Below are 19,867 nucleotides of genomic sequence, written 5' to 3'. Positions count from 1 at the left end.
CAGATTGAAACACCTTTGCCCAGTTTGAAATACAATAGTGGCTAGATAAAACAAATGCAACAACTATAGTGACCCATGCCTAAATCATGTCTCGTTTAGATCACTGTAATTTTTTTATGTGCAATTATTCCAAAATTGCAGCCTTTTTCTTCTCCACTGGATGTCAGTTTGTTTCTGAGTTGAATCTGAGGTTCATTCTTAAAATCATATATAGTTTAGCAGGATATCTTTAGAATGAACAACTGATGTACGGACTTTTCTTCATGAAAACATTTTCTGCACCCTACCACAGCTGAATAACTTTTAGAAGTCTCTCTTAATGCCCCACCAGCAAGAAAGGCTAAGCTCAACTCAGTTTCATAAAATGTTTGTCTCCTGTTTTGATTTTTTTTAATCAGTAATGTTCTAAATTGTTCTAAAAATCTTAAATTGAAAGTTGCTTACCTGAAGGAAGAAAGAACACCTCAGAAGTAATGTTATGTTAGATAAATATTCTTTAATCACCTGAGCCATTATTTGGCATTGTACTTCTATTTTATAATTCAACTTAGAGTCCAGAATTTTATAATCTGCCCACCCCATCTACAGAAATGTGACCATGTGGAGATAGATTGCATGGAAAATCTTCTAAAGAATGAAGCTCTGCAATATAACAAGCCAAACTGCTTGATGTTGTTGTTCCAGAAATCCCAATTTTGAAAGGATCGTCATATTTTCAAAAAATACAATGATTGCAGGTTCACAAAAAATATTTTGCTATTCTTTTTTTTTAACTGAAGACTTCAGCTATTTACTTACCACACACACACACTGAGGAAAAGGACTTCATTACATGATGCTATAATTAAGGAGAAAGCATCAAAGCATATTGTCACATTGAAGTATAAAACAATGGCTTATTTCAAAATGCATCTGTTTCTCATTAAGTACAGATGTGAAACATTGATAGAAACCTTTGGTATTATCATTGCATTGTTGCTTTCCTTCATTTTGCATCACCAAGGATCTGGCTTGTTCAAGCATCTTTCAATAAAGGGGTTTTTAATCCAATTAGGTAAAAATAGCCTGACATTTGAACAGCAATTGTTTATACTTTCAGAGTCTTTTCCATCACAAACATGTGCCAAAGTCTTTGTAAATTCAAGAAAAATTCCAAGTTATATTTGCCAATTGCTGATATGAATAAATATTTCCAATATAAAGCACTTTATTTTTCTCTCACTTTCTTTCCTTTTTCTTCCAAAAAAGATGCAAGGTATATCTGAGAACACACAGAGTACTTTTTCTTGGGGATTTGATTCTCTTCCTACTTAATAAGTATCTGTGACATAAATACATAAATCTATGTATTTATGTGTATGTATGTGTGTGTGTTCATATATAATATAAATTATATATATATATATATATATATATATATATATATATATATATATATATATATACCCATACATACATACATACATACATACATACATACACACACACACACACACACACACACATATATATTTCATAGTGCTTTTACAGCCCCTCTAAGCAGCTTACAAAGTTAGCATATTGCCCCCAACAATTTGGGTCCATTTTACCAAACTTGGAAGGATGGAAGACTGAATCAACCTTGAATCAGTCAGGATCAAACTCCTGGTAGTGAGCAGAGTTAGCCTGCAATACTGCATTCTAACCACTGTGCACAAAGACAGGACCAGGACAAAAGAAAGTATACTAACTGAATTAAGAACTACTAATTCAAGTAAGAATATCATTTGCAAATTAATTGAACCTCAGGTGCAGATATATCACAAATTATCTCATATAATCCATTTTCATACCCCCGTGAAAACACAGGTTAACACATACACATTCCACTTTTGCCTTTTAGCAGAAACAACAAACAACTTTGGTATGGAAAAGATCCATCCATCTTGTACATCTTGCACATAAGTTAATAGTTCCTTGCCTCCAAACTGACCACAAAATTTTTATCCAGCTATTTCATTAAAATTAAGAGCACTGATGGTTTTGAACTTTGGTGTTGAAAAAGATCCCTGAGAAAACCAGGAACAGCCAAGAAAGCAAATAAATGGATTATTAACCAATCAAGCCATAATTCTCATGTAAGGCACAAATGACCAAGTTCAGATTATCCTACTCTGGACATATTATATGAAGATACAGATCCCTGGAGAAGAGAGGGAATGTGCCAGGAAAATGAAGGGAAGAGAAGAAGGAACAGAATACCCTACATCACCAGACTTGAGATTCTAGGCTTAGACAACCTTGAACTATGCCAGCTAAGATTGGACTTAAGCATAGTACATAAAATCAGATGTTACAATGTCTTACCAATTAATGAATATTTCAGCTTTAACCACAACAACACAAATACACACAACAGAGATAAACTAAATGTAAACCACTCCAAACTTGATTTCAGGAAGTACGATTTCAGCAACAGAGTGGTCAATGTCTGGAACTCACTACATGTGATTCTGTTGTCACATGCTCAAACCTCCACTCCTTTACTCTCAAACTAACCTCCATCGACCTCATCCTATTCCTAAGAGGTCTGTAAGGGGCATGCATAAGTGCACAATGTGCCTACCGTCCCTGTCCTATTGTCCCCAATTATTAGTTCCTATTTAATGTATTTAAACTTATGTTTATTCTTATTTCTATTATATTGTAAGCATTTGAAAAAATAAATAAATTCATTAAAAAAATAAGGAATTGATAAATAGCAAAGTGGATGGACTCAGTTACAGCAACAGAGTAAACAGTTGAAAGAACTGAAGGACCAGGCTAGGAACCAATCATCATGAAGAAATATATTTGTGTGGTCACTAGGAGTCAACAACAACTCAATAGCACATCATCATTTCATTACAAAGTCTACATAAATTGGCTGGAACAGATCTAACTCCAGCTATTTACATGGCATGGCTGATAGAAGAAAGAGTATGTGAAAAGCAGCATTTTTTTAATTGTTTTTGTTGCAGTTTAAAAAAAATATACAAATCTTATTTATATTCATTACAGCGTTTTAGCATCGACAAATACAGTACATATAACCTTATAAAAATACATATATACCTTATTATATACACTTCTACATTAATATTTTCTTAAGGTTCCTTGTTTTATTTACATTCCTCTGTTCTTCCTAATCTTTATATCTATTTTCTAACCACTCATACCATTTATTCCACATTGTGTAATAATCGGAATCCTCCTTGTCTTTCATTTCCAATATGAGTTTATCCATTTCAGCACAATCCATTATTTTTTGTATAACTAGATCTTCTGAAGGAATATTAGCTCCTTTCCATAATTGTGCAAAAGCTATGCTGGATGCTGTCAGGATATGGAGTATAATGTACTTAATCTTTTTAGGGTATTAGTCTGTAATTATTCCTAATAGAAAAAATTCTGGTTTGAGTTCAGTTTGGTGTTTGGTGATCTCTTGTAACCAGTTCTTTATTTAAACCCAATATTTCCTGGTCTCGGGGCATAGCCACCACATATGATAAAAGGTACCATCTTTTTGTCCACATTTCCAACATTTTGGACTTGTGTTGGGATATATCTTGACCAATCTTGCTGGGGTCAAATGCCACCGATAGAACATTTTGTATTAATTTTCTTTGTAGGCCGTAGATGTTGTTTATTTATAATTCCTAGTCCATAATTTCTCCCATTCATCTTATTCAATACTATATCTGAAGTTTCAAGTCCATGCTATCATAGAACACTTTACAATTTCTTCCATATTAAATCCCAATAAATATTTATACATAGATAGAAGAAAGAGCTGTGAAAAGCAGCATTCTTTAACTACTAGTTATTCATGTGAAATAGAGAAAGAAATGAATTGATCTCATGTCTTGTCCATGAGGTTCCCAAATGCTTTTCTTTGAGCACTGAATGACAAAGGAAACCCCCCAAGATTCTTCTTCCATTTTTATATTGGTACAACTGTTGAGCTTTACAGGATGCAGGTAACTTTAAAATGCATCCTTTACAAAAATTGTAGGCACCAACTAGAAGGCAGCTGTTGACCTTTGATGGCCTTCCTTCCTTGACTTATGTGAAAATTATCATTATGGATCACTGCACTGCAGTTGTTCCTACCACTCCCTCCCTTGCATCCAAGCATAAAACAGCATGGAAACATGAGACGTGTTTCTCTATAGCCACATTGAAGTTTTACATCATGACACCAAGACATGTTTTCCTTACATATGGCAATGGTTAAATTAAAATTGTAATGACTGGATCCAGAAAAGCTCTTTTAGGCCACAGAAAATTAGTTTAATCTGCAAATGTGATTTATGCCTGTCAGGAGGAAAGCCTTGTTATGAATAATGCAGTTAGCTTTTTTTTTAATGTTCTATTTGCCTTTGTACCTGTTTAGAAGAAACCAGTTTCACAACTTCAGAATTCCTCACTTGCAGTTCCTAGGACTATCCCTATTATTGAAAACTGGCAACAGCCTGGATACTGCTATATTTAGGGATATTAAGGGGGACAGAATTAGCTGGGTTAAAGCAGGTAAGTTAATCAACTAAAGTAATCAACTAAAGGTTGATCCTTGGCAAAGGCTGGAAATTAAGGGGCACTTACTCATTAGCACTGAGTGCTGGCTCTTGATTATAAAACGCTATGTAGAGCAGCAGATCTGCATAGTATTCATGCCTCTCTAATTGTATTCCTTCTCGTCATTACAGTACAGAGGAAATGATCAAAGGAGAAAAAAAAGAGGCAATAAGAATCCAGGTCTTGTGGATTTTGTACATTAAAAAGTGTTATGAAGAAAAGTAAGCCATGTATATAATATGTTTCAAGTTCTAACATTTCTTAGACCATTAAATTGGACTTCCGGTAATACATTTGATGATTGAGAGATAAATAAATAAACATATTTTCAGGAGAACCAAAGGGGAGCAAACATACCCAAAGAGCATCCATAGGCAGTTGTTATGTGTATAATCAAAAGTATATTACAATAATGTCATAAATTTCTACAAATCTATAAGGCCTGCAGGAAAGATACATAAATTATAAATTATTATAAATTGTGACAAAGTTGTGTTTGTGACTAAAATTATCTGTGGTTGGGTCTATTTGGACTCAAGTGAAGAGTATTCTGCTAAAACTTTAAATTGAAGGTTTAATTTTTAAATTGCAACATATTTGAAGAAATTTACTTGTGAGCAGCCAGAAAGAAAGACAAAGCTACTGGTCAAAAGCATCTGGAGGAACAGGTCAGGGAAGGTATAAATACAAGCTCCTTCCCTTTTTATGTGATACACCATGACATCATACACACACCAAAGGGTGGAAGTTGTGGTGCAACAACACAATGGTTGTGTTGTCATTTTGACAAAATCATTGGATCCTGAGAATGTAAGCAATTAGCCAAAATTACAATCCAGATTCAGGAATTTTAGTTCAACGAGGAATTAAATTTCATCAAAAGGTTTGCCCTCTTTTTGAACTCTTTTGTGAAACTTAAATCTCTCAAACATCTCACTTGTTTCTGGTACACAATATTTTGGAAATGTTTTACAAGACAGGCCCATAATTCTTTTTCTTTTCCTAAGTAAGTTTCATGACTTTAAAAACATCAGCTGTTGCCTAGTCAATTACTTTAATGAACTTGCTATTTTCTGTTCATTTTCTTTGGTTGCACAACCCATAGCCAGCTTATAAATATCAAAACTTTGGTTGATGATTTTCCTGGATTCAGCAATTACCTGAAAATATCAGCTGTTTAGGAATCTTGAGCTAATGCAACTTCTAAATAGAAATGATCCTTGGCTCCATTTGTTGAGAAAGATATAGCTTTATTGGAGTCAAGATTTTGGCCAGTTTGACAGCACCATTTCTTTTTCTTCTCCCTCTTCCTCCCCAAATTTTTGACACCATATGCTGTTCTTGTATTGATAAAAGAGAGATCCCAAAACTAAGAAAACCTCTATTATTGTTGATTTATTAAATCTTTAAAGCAGTCGTGTACATACACCAAGACTACTCTGCAGACAGTCTTGGTAGTTGTTTTGTCTTCATTTTACTGTGTGACTTCTAAAGAATTCCAACAGCAATACTGCTATTCCCATGGAAATAGAGATTACCAAGGAACAGTATACCCAGAACCTAGAACCATCAATATGTAAACAGGGAAGCTAAAGCTCAAAATAAATCTAGTTTGATGAAAGATTGAAAGATGCTAAGAAAAAAAAAGACTTCTTCAGAGGGGTGTGTGTGTGTATGGAAATAAAAAGAATAAAACTAATTATTCATCGAAGGTAACAAAATACTAAGAAGTATTTAAAAATGATAAAACAATTCAAATACTATTTTAGATTATTAATTTTTTTGTAAAGAACATAAGGTGTGAAGAGCAGGATAAAGAGGTAGTGTTGAAGATTGATATTATCAGAAACACGATCAAGGAATTTCTGTTTACTTTGGACAGATTTAATCCCCAGGTACAGAGGAACTGCATTTATAGGTATTGAAGGACTTTGCTGATAGTCAGGGTAAACACATGAGGAAGAAGAGTGGGTTGAGGAAGTCTGATAAAAGCAGCATTGTAATGAAAAAGTTGCCCCTTTTGGATATGCGTCATCACATTTTACTCACATACCAAAGGGGTGGAGCTTGTACTGCAACACTGCATATTACTGCATGATACTGTGACAAAAGCATAAAAACATGTACAGGCCTTTGATGCCTGTAAATAGACAATGGAACAAATGATGTTCCTGTCTTCAAAAAGGGAAAAAGGAATTTTGGGGACCTGTAGACCAATTTGTTTGATATCAGTCCCTACAAAGATTATAAAACAAATCATAAAAGCAATGAGCTGAAATACAGTACATTAAAACAATTTGGTTGTTTCTAAATGTCAACCAGGATGGTCAAGGACACGTCCGGCAAGGTTAATCATATCTCATTTTTTGATCTTATTAATTTAGTACATTGTGAAATGATGCAGATGTAAAATAATTTCAACAAAGTATTTGATAAAATACTGTGTAACATTCCAATTCTGAGGCTACTGATAGTGGATAGGAATGCATGACAATCAAGTTAACTGACTCAAAACCAAACTCATAAGGAGTAGGATGCCATAAGTTTCAACTTAAGTCATGTCCTCTTTAACAATTTACTAATGACTTGGATGAAAAAGTGGAGGAAATGCTTGTCCAATCTTCAGAAGTTACAATTGGATAAGATAGCTACTATCCTATTGAAATAAAATTTAAAATGACTTTGATAGGTTAGAGATATAGAAGCAACAAAATAGGGATGAAAAGGATGAGAGCTATCTGGTTTGATAATCATGTGTGTGAAAAAGATCTTAGAAAAAGAGCTGATTATATATAGACTGAATACAAGTCAGGTGCTGTGGTTTCAAGAAACAGAAGTGATATTGGTTCCCAATAGCAATAGCACTTAGACTTATATACCACTTTACAGTGCTTTACAGCCCTCTCTAAGCAGTTTACAGAGTCAGCATATTGCCCCCAACAATCTGGGTCCTCATTTTACCCACCTCGGAAGGATGGAAAGCTGAGTCAACTTTGAGCCTGGTGAGATTTGAACTGCCAAATTGCAGGCAGCCGGCAGTCAGCAGAAGTAGCCTGCACTCTAACTCAGGGATGTCAAGCTCACATCGTCACAGCTGCGTCACGTGATGTATCGGGACTTTTTCTCCCCTTCGCTAAACTGAGCGTGGGCATGGCCAGCACGTGATGCATCCAGCCCGTGGGCCGGGAGTTCGACAGCCCTACTCTAACCACTGCGCCACCGTGGCTCATCACAAGATATGTCACAGGGCATGTTTCCATTCTATGCTGCTTGAAGAATAAAATCACCAGAGTCAATCTCTAGTGTTCTGTTTAGTTCTGGGGTACCATACTCTAAGAAGGGTTCAAGTGTGGATTTTTCTAATTTTTCTGTTTTCCATCTCAAACATGGCAAGAAACTAAAATATGATCAAGCTGTCAGAGGGGGTTCTGCTGTGGCTTCAGTTTGCCCACCCTGACTCTAGATGGTTTTAACCATATTTCAGCTAGCATAACTAGGAATCAAGGATGAATGGAGATGTGGTTGAAAACAATTGAAGGAACCCACACGGAGTTGTATATCTGTGTAAATGTGATTATAAACAACTGAATAATATTATTCTCATAGTCAGTACCTCCTTTTCCCAATCATCTACATTTATTAAAGAGGAAGTTGAGTTTTTCCTGACAACCACCATAAATTCACAAGAGATTCAGATAATCGGATTCTTGTGCTTTTGATTCAGGCTATTTCCATTATTTCAATTACAAGAGCAGCTAATTTACAATGCAAAAACAACTCCCACCATGCTTTGTTCCCCATTCCTTCAAAATGTAGGCTTATAGTATTGTATTTCGCTAAGACAGCTTGTGATTTTAATGTAATAAGGAATGCATTAAAAAGTATGTTATGTTCAAGCTGTCTTTGTAAGGAATTATGATGAAAGCATTTTGTAACGCTCCCAATAAATAAGATGCCGAGTATGGTGAATTGTGAATTTGAGTTTTTCCAGGGTAGTTCTGCTGTAATCCTACATGTGCCTCACAGCTGGTAGATGTGTTCCACAAACGGCTGAAGTTTAGGAATTCATTGGATTGCGGGGGTGGGGGTGAAATAATACTAGATCCAACTTTCTGGGAACCAAATTTACCATCCCTGGTGAAACTTTCCTTTCTTTAAGAAAAGGAATGAGATATATTAAATACAGACTCATTTTCAAATTAGCCAGGAAGTTTGGAAGAGACTGCAGCAACTTCATGTGGAATGAGCGAATTTGCTCATCTATTTTGTCAAGTGATTCCAAACCTTGAGAGAGAGAAAGGCAGTGTTAACACACGTTTGTCAGTTATTAAAATGCTTTCCTCTTCAATGAATCTCAGTGAAAGGAAATTCGCTTCTTCCCTTCAGCAGCGTTTGTTTTTGAGAGGTGAGCATGGAGAATGTAACCATTATGAAAACTCTGGGAAGAGACCTCTTCTTCCTCAGTGATGGTTCTGTTGGTAAACAGTGTTGCTCACACATGCACACTCATTCAAAAGCCCATGCTTAGCTTTCATATGCCACAGGTGCAATATTTAGAGGATATTTGTTCTTGGAAAACAGGTATATGTGAATGCAATAAATATAAAAATTACAAAATGATAACGGTATAATTCTTGGTGTGCAAAAAAAACATTCTTTTCATTTTTCTTTGTGACCTGTAAGAGTACATGGATGAAAAGCAAAGTAAGCATTTCAGTTTGTTAGTATGCTAGTCCTAGAAAGAATAGCCACCTCATACCTCTGAGGGCAATGTGCATTGATAAACAAAGGGATCCATTGGACCAAACCTGTTTCCTCTGGATCTCTAAGATGCTATGTTTGGAACCCAGGAAATCTTTTCATATAAAGCATAAACCCAGTTGCTGTGCTTGGGGAAGCGCAGTTTACACTGGAACTGATAAAAACAGACATTGTTAACCAGTGGTGGGATTCAAAATTTTTTACTACTGGTTCTGTAAGCGTGGCTTGGTGAGCGTGGCTTAGTGGGCGTGGCAGGGGAAGGATACTGTAAAATCTCCATTCCCTGCCCACTCCTGGGGGAAGGTTAACTGCAAAATCCCATTCCCTCCCCACCCCACTAACCTGCTTTCCAGCTCCTTTCTCCTGTGCAGGGCAACAAAAGAAGACCCAGCCAATCAGCAGAGGCAGAGAATAGATGGGGGTGGGGCCAGTCAGAGGTGGTATTTGCTGGTTCTCCAAACTACTCAAAATTTCCACTACCGGTTCTCTAGAACTGGTCAGAACCTGCTGAATACCACCTCTGTTGTTAACCTCATTTACCATCTAAGCACCCAACTGTCTCACATATGAAAAATACAGCATATGAATCTGGTGAAACTTACAGACCCCTCACATCCTGGATATAAACTGTTTCAACTCCTACCCTCAAAACGATGCACTGTACACCAGAACAACTAGACACAAGGACAGTTTTTCCCAAACGCCATCACTCTGCTAAGCAAATAATTCCCTCAACACTGTTCAACTATTTACTAAGTCTGCATTACTGTTACTATTAATCTTCTCATCACTCCTTATCACCCATCCCTTCCCACTTGTGACTGTATAACTGTAACTTGTCGCTTGTATCCTTACAATTTATACCGTTTCTTAGTATGATTCAATCGCTTGTTGTACCCTATGAGTATTATTAAGTTATTATGATTCTTGACTCTTGATGAATGTATCTTTTCTTTTATGAACACTGAGAGTATATGCACCAAGACAAATTCCTTGTGTGTTCAATCACACTTGGCCAAATAAAGAATTCTACTTCTATTTCTACTTCTATTAACAGCTTTCCCAGCTTGCAAGAAAACTGAAGCTTGGATGCTCCGTTCAACTGCCCATAAACAAATGCCTTTTTGTGAGAACCCGTTGCTAAAAATTTTGAAGCCCACCCCTGACTACAGCCCAGAGTTTGGGGGCCCCTACCCTAAGGTATGGATACCCTAAGGTATCCATGGCCCCCACATTAAGAATGCCTGGACTAGATTTATATTTAATTTTTAAAAATTGTATGATGTAGCCAAGCAATCTCTTCATATCTTCTCTATTAACACTGGAAATGTCCTGTGTTTCAGCTGCTAAGCATTTTTACAAAACTTTTTTTTTCTTCAGCAATATGTCCTCCATGCTCCCCTCATTCAGTATACTAAAGATTTTAAGAAGAAAGTTTGTGGTATTCTCCTTTCCACAAAGTCTAGTGGGAACACTCAAATTCATTCCAAAAGGGTTTTATGACAGAATTCTCTTAACATATCTATTTTGGAAATCGTCCAATTCTACTCAAGACAATAATTCAAATATCAACCTAGATTTCAGAATGTCTACTTTTACGGTTGATTATTACTTTAAATAAACAAGGTTATAAATAATCCCTCATTTTATAGGAAAAGAAAGGAAGATTGCTAATTTTCAGGTAATGAAATGGAGGGTTTTGTAAAGTGCCTTTGAATTTTGATCATCATCAAACATCTAAATAGGGATGCTCATGCATTTCATTTGAACCTCATTTCAAACACACTTTCCAGATTAATGGATGCTTTGAGACACAGTCATTTTCAGTTGTCACACTTCTCTGAATGTTGTAATGTTCTCAACTCAAAAATGCTAATTTTGTGGAAATCACATTCCAAAATGCATATATAAGGATTTATTTATGCACAATTTTCAGACATGTTTAAAATAAGGGTTCCCCCGCCCCTAATGTTCATTGACTGAAGTAGAAACAGAAAAGAATTAAATTCTGAGTGTGTCTTTTGAAAGTTGACAGATATCACAGAGTTTTTTTTTACCCCAAATTACAAATAAAATTTCCAATAAGCAATGTATTATATAAAAGATAACTTGTCATAAAATGTGACTATAAGGGGTTGGGTGGGGCCATTCTGAAAATCACATTTTAATTTCACTTATTTGATAGATTAGTATCCTGTCTTTCCTCCAGGCGTCCAAGGCAGCCTTTATTTTTAAATCCCTAAGGGCAATCCTGGGCAGACATAGGATGAATGAGCTTCCATAGAAGGGGATCGATCAGCTTGAACCTAAGGCTCCCAAATCTTTTTTCAACAATTGAAATACTACATGACATTGGCCCTTCTCTTTGTGCATGTATATTTAAGTACATATGCATATATACTTGATATAGACTGCAGCACTATAAGCACATAGAAAAATATAGTAAAAGAGTGATTCCTCTTCTTTTAACCCTTTGGTACTGAGGAAAAATGCCTGGAAATCTTGACTTCTGCTATAAAATATATTAAAATAAAACAAAGAGTAGTCCACTCTTTGAAACTTGGCAAAGGGAATTGAGAACCGAGAAGGAGGTGGTAAGAGAGAGGGAGCAATGGAGGGAGGGAGGGGGTAGGGGGAGAGGGAGAGGGAGAGAGTACAAAATCAGATCATCTTAGATCCGGAAAGAAATATAAAACAAGCCACCTTAAATTCTGCACCTCTTAAAAGCTCAAAACTCTTCCAGTGTTTTGTGACCCAGGAGCCAAGAAGAATTGCCATTTAAAGTACAACTTACTTAAAATGCATCTTTTTTTGGATCAATGAAATTTAAAACTACGGGAATTTGTTTCTGTTGTAAAATTAATGCCAGCAATGAGCCAGCAGCACCCAAAGCCAACTATAATGACAAACATGGAGCGGGTACAAGCATGGAACTGTGGGTGATTACATCATCTCAAAGAGAGTTTTATTGCCCTTCTCCTTATTATTACCTGTTTTATTATAACCAATAAAATGAACTTCAGCCAAGACATTAATCAAATGTTAGTTGTTAATGGAGGATTCTGATCAAATCTTTCCTGAATGAGCAACACAAGATATTTTTTCTGAGTCTGTTCTCTACATTGTTTGGGTAGGGAAGCTGGTTCCGTTAGACCTTCTTTGCGGTAGTACCTTATTTCTCAAAATAAGTCTTCACCTCAACTACTGTTATTAGCACCAATTGATACTTATCTTAAAGTGCTGTGTTTATACTGAATTGGCTAATTATTATTTGAATTCCTGTAGAGAGTAGGAACCCTTTAGTACCATAAAATCTGACAATTTCTCAATACCAATAGAAGAAACCAGTAATGTGTCGTTTTCTGGTAGTCAATGCAAGAAAAGCACATTGTGCAAAAAGTAGAGGAATTCTCCTTCCTTCCAAAAGAAGATATGGACTTCATGTAAAACTTCTGTTTGGGAAGGCATAACATCTGTACCTTCCTGTTTGGGTCCTTAAAAGAAAAGATGGAGAGTATATATGATTCTAAAGATAGATTTTATTAAGATGCTGTTTTATGGTTTCCTTTTAGTTTAGTTTAGTTTACTTTATTGTCATTGCACGTCGTACAATGAAATCAAACACCATCTTCAGTGCACATCATGACCATGAAAATAAACACAAACACACATCCTTCATCCTCCACACATTGAACTGGAAACCCCCAACTCCACACCAACACTGCACTATACAGCAGAATTCAGCAGAGCTACTGCCCTGAGATAGAAGCTGTTTTTCAGCCTATATGTCCTTGTTTTTATTATTCTGTACCGTCTGCCAGGTGGTAATAGTTCAAAAAAAGGGTTCCCAGGATGAGATGGATCTTTGAGAATGTTTTGAACTTTCTTAAGGCAGCGGGAGCTATAAAGCTCTTCCAAAGAGGGGAGAGGGCTTTTCCTTTTCCTTTTACAGTAGCATATTTATTTTTTAAGCCTCTTGGACACTAACTGGACATCCTTGATGGTTGAACTAGCAGTACTACTTGTAATAAAAGAATTAAAACAATATTGATGCCTTGCCAATTGACACAACTTTTTCTATGCTTTGGGGAAAAAACACTGGATCCTGTAGAGTTAACCTCTATGGTATTTGAGGGGTGAGGGGAAAAATGCCCTACAACAATTGTGATCTGAAACTGTTTCCCACAATCACAGTCAGAGCTGCTGGAAGATCAGTGTATTGCTAGCTGTGCTTCAGAACATATCAGATAAAAAAATATAAACTAAACTTTAAACTATTTTTCTTCCCTTTTGGGGAGAGTGAGAGCACAAGTGTTTGTTCCTAATCAACACATTGTATACTCGACTCGAAGTAATTTTTAGGAATTTCAGCCTTTCTTCAACTTATATTTCACTTCTGAGAATTTATAGCACAGTTATATCTTTCATTTGTTTGCACCTTCCAGTGAAATTGAACCATTAAAATCCCTTGTGTTAAATGTAAACAAATCTTAAGTCACAATTTGACTTAAAAAAATCCGTATGGAAAATGAACTATGTATATAATTGGCAAAATGCCCACCTGCAAACAGTGCAGAAGTTGAAAATAACACACACACACACACACACACACAAACACACATACACACACACTTTGCTTTTACAAAGCGTATAAAGAGCAGGAATGCCTTCTTTTACAATTGGAGCTACCCAATGCTTAAAGAAAAAGAGAGCAATTTCTTAATTCCTTCAGATTTCATTGAAGATCCAGACCAATGTCCACCTAAAATGGTGCCATTCAGGAAATGTTGGCTTGGTTTTTCATAATTGGAGACTATTAATTCTAACTTAGTGAAAGACTGTTACACTTTGTCTTAATAAAGTGTTTTGTTCTATTGCTGATTATTGTCCTGTCAAGAAGATTATGTAATTCATCTTGCTATGGTGTTTTTGCTTCTGGAGAAGTCTCCAAGACAAATTAAAGTGAAACAATGGAGCTTCTTTACCACATAGCTTCATTAAAAAAAGTACCTAGCTCAAAAATACTTTCAAAGCGTCCTTTTGAAACTCTGCAATACTGCTTTCCTTTGAATAATGGGCAAAGAATCTGCACTTTAGAAAAACCATCATGCCTATCTCTGAGTTGTCAATAAGAGTTGAACTCAATTCAGTTTATGTTAGCAAAGGGACCTCATCAATCAAATTCCACATTTTTTAAAGCTTTTTAGGTTTCAAAGTGTACTTCTGCAACAAAGACATAGTATGAAAATATCCTGCTCTCCCCCAAAAATAAAATCCTTGAAAATTATAAAATTTGAATACTTTCATGCTACTCTTAGCACTTAGCAGTAGCAATTAGACTTATATACCGCTTCATAGTGCTTTACAGCCCTCTCTAAGTGATTTACAGAGTTAGTATATTGCCCCCAACAATCCTTATTTTACCAACCTCAGAAGGATGGAAGGCTAAGTCAACCTTGAGTCAGCCAGGATCGAACTCCTGGCAATGGGCAGAATTCTAATTATTGAGATTTTTTTTTATTAGCAGGTTCTAGGATACTTAAACCATGGAAGAATAAGTATAAATATCTCTGGGGATAGTCTGCAATCTCCAGGATGCTGAGCTTGTGCAAGATTAAAGAAACCTTGGAGAGATCCCTAAAAACTCCCTTTTTTTGACCCTGCAGTCCCTAGTTGGGATAGAGTCGGGGCAACTGAATGGAGCTGAGCATTTACTGACCAGATGCCCTTCTTGATATCACATGAAGTTTGCAGCAGATATTTATTTCTTTGAATCTAGGAGAGAAACTTCTGCCACTACCTAGGATTGAACTCTCAACTTTCTGAGTGGGGCCAAGTGTCTTCATCATTAGGTCACTGTCTTCGCCACTAAGCCAATATTTTTGAACACTAAGAGTGCCTGAACCCTTTTTTTCTTACAGATTTTTTAAAGTCTTTAAGAAATCATGCTGAATTAGAAAACTAGCCTGCAAAGAAGACAGCAGAATGAAACAGGATTTGCATAATCCCTTTTCTAGAGGACTTAACTTTCTGTGATTGATCATAGGACTAGAAGATAATGCTGCTTTTTCTCATGCTTCAAAAGAGGGGTAAATAATATAGAGCCAGCTCAGCTGTAGAGCTCTTCTCTGTCACCTTTTCATATCTTTACCATTTAAAAGCCACCAGCATTGCTAAGCCAAATTGTCTGTGATTGCTGCAGTCAGTCTCTGGGAAACAGCGAGACCTAAATAAGTTTGGAAATGGAATCCTCCCTTTCCTATCCAACAAGGATAGTGGGGTACAATGCAAATGGGGTACAATGCAAATATGAAGGTTTGTTCAGAACTTTGATGATTGCTAAGATCCTCATCTTAATCCTTCCAATACTCATGGCCATTAAATATATATAGCATGTAAGAGGAAATACACAGAGATCCAGGTGTCATGGCGTCTTATTTGCTGATATGAAACACCTATTTGTGCCATGCATACTGTTCAAATCTCAGCACATGCATAGTTACTCACATTAGGTCATGGTAACAAATCTAATGCTAGATAGAAACAATGATTGGATGCATACATTATATTAAGCATCATCATGGTTTATAAACCACCGTTGATAATTGGACTACATGCTTAGGCAAACCAAATAAACTAGTGTAATAAATGAAATCTAGGTCTAAAAATAACTGGAAAGGAAAAAAAAAAAACCTCTTATTCCATATTATAGTCAGAAGGTGCTCTAAAATAATATAATTTATGGTTAATTTCCTACATCAAACAATAATAGTTTAGGTAAAGTTAGATGGAAATTTCAGTGGAACCCGCTCAATCCTCCACAATGTGATATGTAATCTTGTACCACACAAACTTAATTATAAACCATTGTCATAATATGAATAAAATATGATTGTCATATCACCAACTCTGGTGGACTTCCATTCCCCTTTATGCATTTTTCGGTGTCTCTCACAGTAGAAAAACAACTCATGCATCAGAAAATGGAGCTGATATCCTAGAAGGAAAGGATTTTGCAAGAAAGTCCATATTTGCAATGCAATTGAAACAGATGAGATAGGAAGCGATTATGGGTATTTATGAATAGGATATTCATGAAAGACAGAGATGAAGTAAAGACAAATTCCAGACATTTCACTGGAGTGGTGACAGGTGGACTTACAGCCTAGGGGTATGAATGAAAAGAGAATGGGGGAGGGAAGAGAGTCTCAAATCAAAGATGACTCTTCAGTTTAGGAACATGTTGAAGTGTTAGCTTCCTAAGGTTAGATAGTCAGGCTCAACTACATTGACATGTTTATGTAGCTCCTATTTAAGCAGTGATTTTAATCATCAGGTGGAAATAAGCATTAAATAGATTACCGGTAACAGTTGAGCTATCAAATTTGGGCTGCAAAATCCAGATGATGCTTCAACAGCAGCAAAGAGTTTCTTGTTGATGTCATCTAGTGGTCATTCAAAGTTTTGCAATCCAGATATGGCAGTCTTAGTTAACAGGGTAAGCAATATGCAGTACAGTATTTGATAAACACAAAAACACAACAACCAAGCGCTAGTTTGGGTTGGGTGAACCATAATTGTAGTAGTTTTAGCTTTGATAAATATTCTGCAGAGCTATCAGAATTTAAATTTCTTTAATTAGCTGGATTTTGGATCTGGGGCTTAAGAGTGTGATTAATAATTTTCATTTTTGGCAGATAATATTGAAGGATGGGGATGCAAGAAAAATCCTACAGAAACTGTTTATTCCCATTTTTATAATTCTTGAAATCTCAACAATGACTCTGTATCAATGGCACAATCTCATGAAGAGCAATAAGGAATGGTTTTGTATTATATGAAAAGTTGAAATCATTCCTATTTCAGATGTGGGTTGCTCATGGGTGATTTTTGTTATAAAAATCAATTAGTTGGTGATGAATTAGAAGTCACAGCTGGTCCTAGAAGCTGCCATTTTTACAAACTGGCATTTCTAATCACATCATTGAGATGGTAGCACCCACAAGGAATCAATTTGGGCAACCAATGATAACCAAGATGGCAGCAAAAAGATTTTATTTATTTGTACGGCAGCAAAAAGATACTCTCATTCTTCAGGGCCATCTAGATGTTGTTTATCTATTTGGAACCCAATTAGGTTACCTCCTTCTCTCGGAGAAGTCCAGAAGTGTTTTGCTGATTAAAAATTGATGCAGCAATCTTATTTTGTGTATAAAGAAGTTTGAAACTCATCTACATAGAACTTCCAAGAAGATCCACAAGTTAATATTCAATGTTGAGCTTTCTGGGTCATGCTGCAGAATCCTTGACAGGAAGTAACAATTTCATGCTGTACTTTTGACCTAAACCACAAATATTTAGAAACAGGGAGGAGACAAAGAAAAAGGGGCTGAAGCAGAGTATATAACAAATCGTGATTACGTAGAAAAATATTACCTTGAAACACGACTGAAGTTACACCCTATATGATCTCTATATTTTATCTGTTGACAATATAAAGGGGAGCCAGCAGCTTTATCCTACTTAATGAATGTTATCATGAGGTAAAGGTAAATCAGTAACTGTTAAGATCAAACATACCTTGCTTCTTTTGAACATACAATGCCCTCATTTATATAAATCTTCACAATCTGCCAGTCTTTCTCAAATGAACCCAAGGCAACCCAGAAGGCTAGAGAAGAGGGCTTCTCATTTCTGAAATCTCAATAACACGTTTGAAAACTCAGCCCCACTGAATCGCTGAAAGAATTAGTCTCTGGATTTCCAATTATCTAAGACCATCCCTTCTAGCTTTGGAAAGTTGTAGAAGTAAAATGCACCACATCTTCTCTTGTCCAGAACAGAGGAAGCTGTTTTAAGCAAAAAAAGAAAAAGAATCTTTGATACATCAGAAAGTTCTTGAATCAGAAACCCTTAGATTCTCATGAAATATTTGTGCACACCTGTAGAGCTTCAACACTGTATTCAACATTTTTAGATTAGATCTTGTAGGCACTTTATTCATCTGATAATGTTACCGTATAACTTTGCCCACTTAATGAGGTGGGAAATACTTTGCTCAGTTTCTTCAAATAGAAAGAATTATCTTGGGAAGTTGACCAACGGAGGACAATGCAGGGGATATGGATAGTAAGTGATATGGCAACCATGAGGAGGACCTTTTGTTTAGTTGACTTTGAATCCCATCTGACAGAAAAAATGTCAATATTTGTTCATGAATTCACCAATGATTGTTTTCTTGGAACTAATATGAATACAGGCTTTAAGGTAGCAATCCTGTTTTGATAGTATTTAAATTTTTATTTTATTGTATGCTGTTGACGCACGACCATAATATATATGCTTTACCACATGTTGACTGTGAATTGGTGTCACAATAAATAAACAGTGAGGTCAGAAAGCTTGAGAAAGAGCAAGTTACTTTGCAAAAACAAAAATTCCTACCTTTTTCTGGACATAATAACATGTTTTGCTGATGGAAAAAAAAGAAAATAAAAATATTACTTTTTTTTATTCAAACATGCCCAAACTGGGAGAAGAATATAACCCACAAGGATACATGGAATAAAATCCTGCTTAAAACTGACTTGATCTCTTTGTTTATATGTTCTCTGAGAATGTATCTTTTTTAAAAACAGAATATATAAGGGTTTTCTTTAATGTCTGTGAGATGCACAATGACAAATTCTATGAGGTGACACATGTAACTGAGTAAGCTGTATACCATCAGGGAGAAAAGGCAGACATGAATTCCTGAATATAGGGACACCTGGAAGCTTACTGCTTTTGTGATTGTAGTTTACTATTTCCCTTTCAAATATAGGGAAGTTTCAGCTCTGAGGAGCAGAACACTGAATGTGTGGTTGATACAGAAAAGGTTAAATGGGTTGAGAGATTTTTTCCCCCATCTCCTTCTTTACATGATAGATTTTTTAACTACATCATTTAACATAACTTTTTTTTTGTTTTCTGTCAAAGCAGGACAGGAAGATTAGCTGAAAAATGAAAAACCTTCTGAACCCTGCTGAGGACTACCTTGTGGTTTAAGTATTCCTACAAAGACTGATAAGAACCCAGTAGGATTTTTGTTACGCTAAATTGCACAAACACACCAATTGCACTAATGGAAAGAATTGAGCATCTGATTTTTGAAATGGTAAAATTATAAATCAGGAAGATAATTGCCCTCAAACAGTTTCATTCCAGAATAAAGATATTGTACATAAATCTAAATTCTACTGAAACTTTCATTGTCATGACTTTTAACTGGGTGAAACGATGCAACAATTTTTGAATCAAGGTACCTGAAATGGGCGAATTTACAGAATCTGTCCAAAATCTGGAACCCATGACTCTCAAGGGAATGAAATTTGGAGAATTTGTGGTTGCTTCAGTGCTACTAGTTGCTGCTATACTAGTAGATTGCTGCTGTGGTCATTTGGTCTTCATTTTCAACATTCTATGACAGTTTCCCAGCCAGTCTCACAATCCTTCACTCCCTCCCCACCCA

The 19,867-nt window shown here is 35.9% G+C and overlaps 1 long non-coding RNA gene across 1 annotated transcript in view; it reads left to right on the top strand.

The window, feature by feature from the left end:
* The window catches only part of LOC148130391 (uncharacterized), a 74,718-nt gene extending 55,123 nt beyond the window's left edge, over nt 1-19,595 (top strand). Inside the window, exon 3 of the long non-coding RNA XR_015749738.1 lies at nt 19,339-19,595. This is a non-coding gene — a long non-coding RNA (uncharacterized LOC148130391). The remainder of the gene's footprint in view (nt 1-19,338) is intronic.
* The last annotated feature ends 272 nt before the right edge of the window (nt 19,596-19,867 follow it).

Source organism: Notechis scutatus, chromosome 5 (assembly GCF_049901735.1).
Source record: "Notechis scutatus isolate UNSWTSFEM ecotype Mainland chromosome 5, rNotScu1.2, whole genome shotgun sequence".
NCBI classification, from domain to species: Eukaryota; Metazoa; Chordata; class Lepidosauria; order Squamata; family Elapidae; genus Notechis; species Notechis scutatus.
The sequence above is the reverse complement of the archived record's forward strand: the minus strand, read 5'-3'. Positions and strand labels throughout refer to the sequence as shown.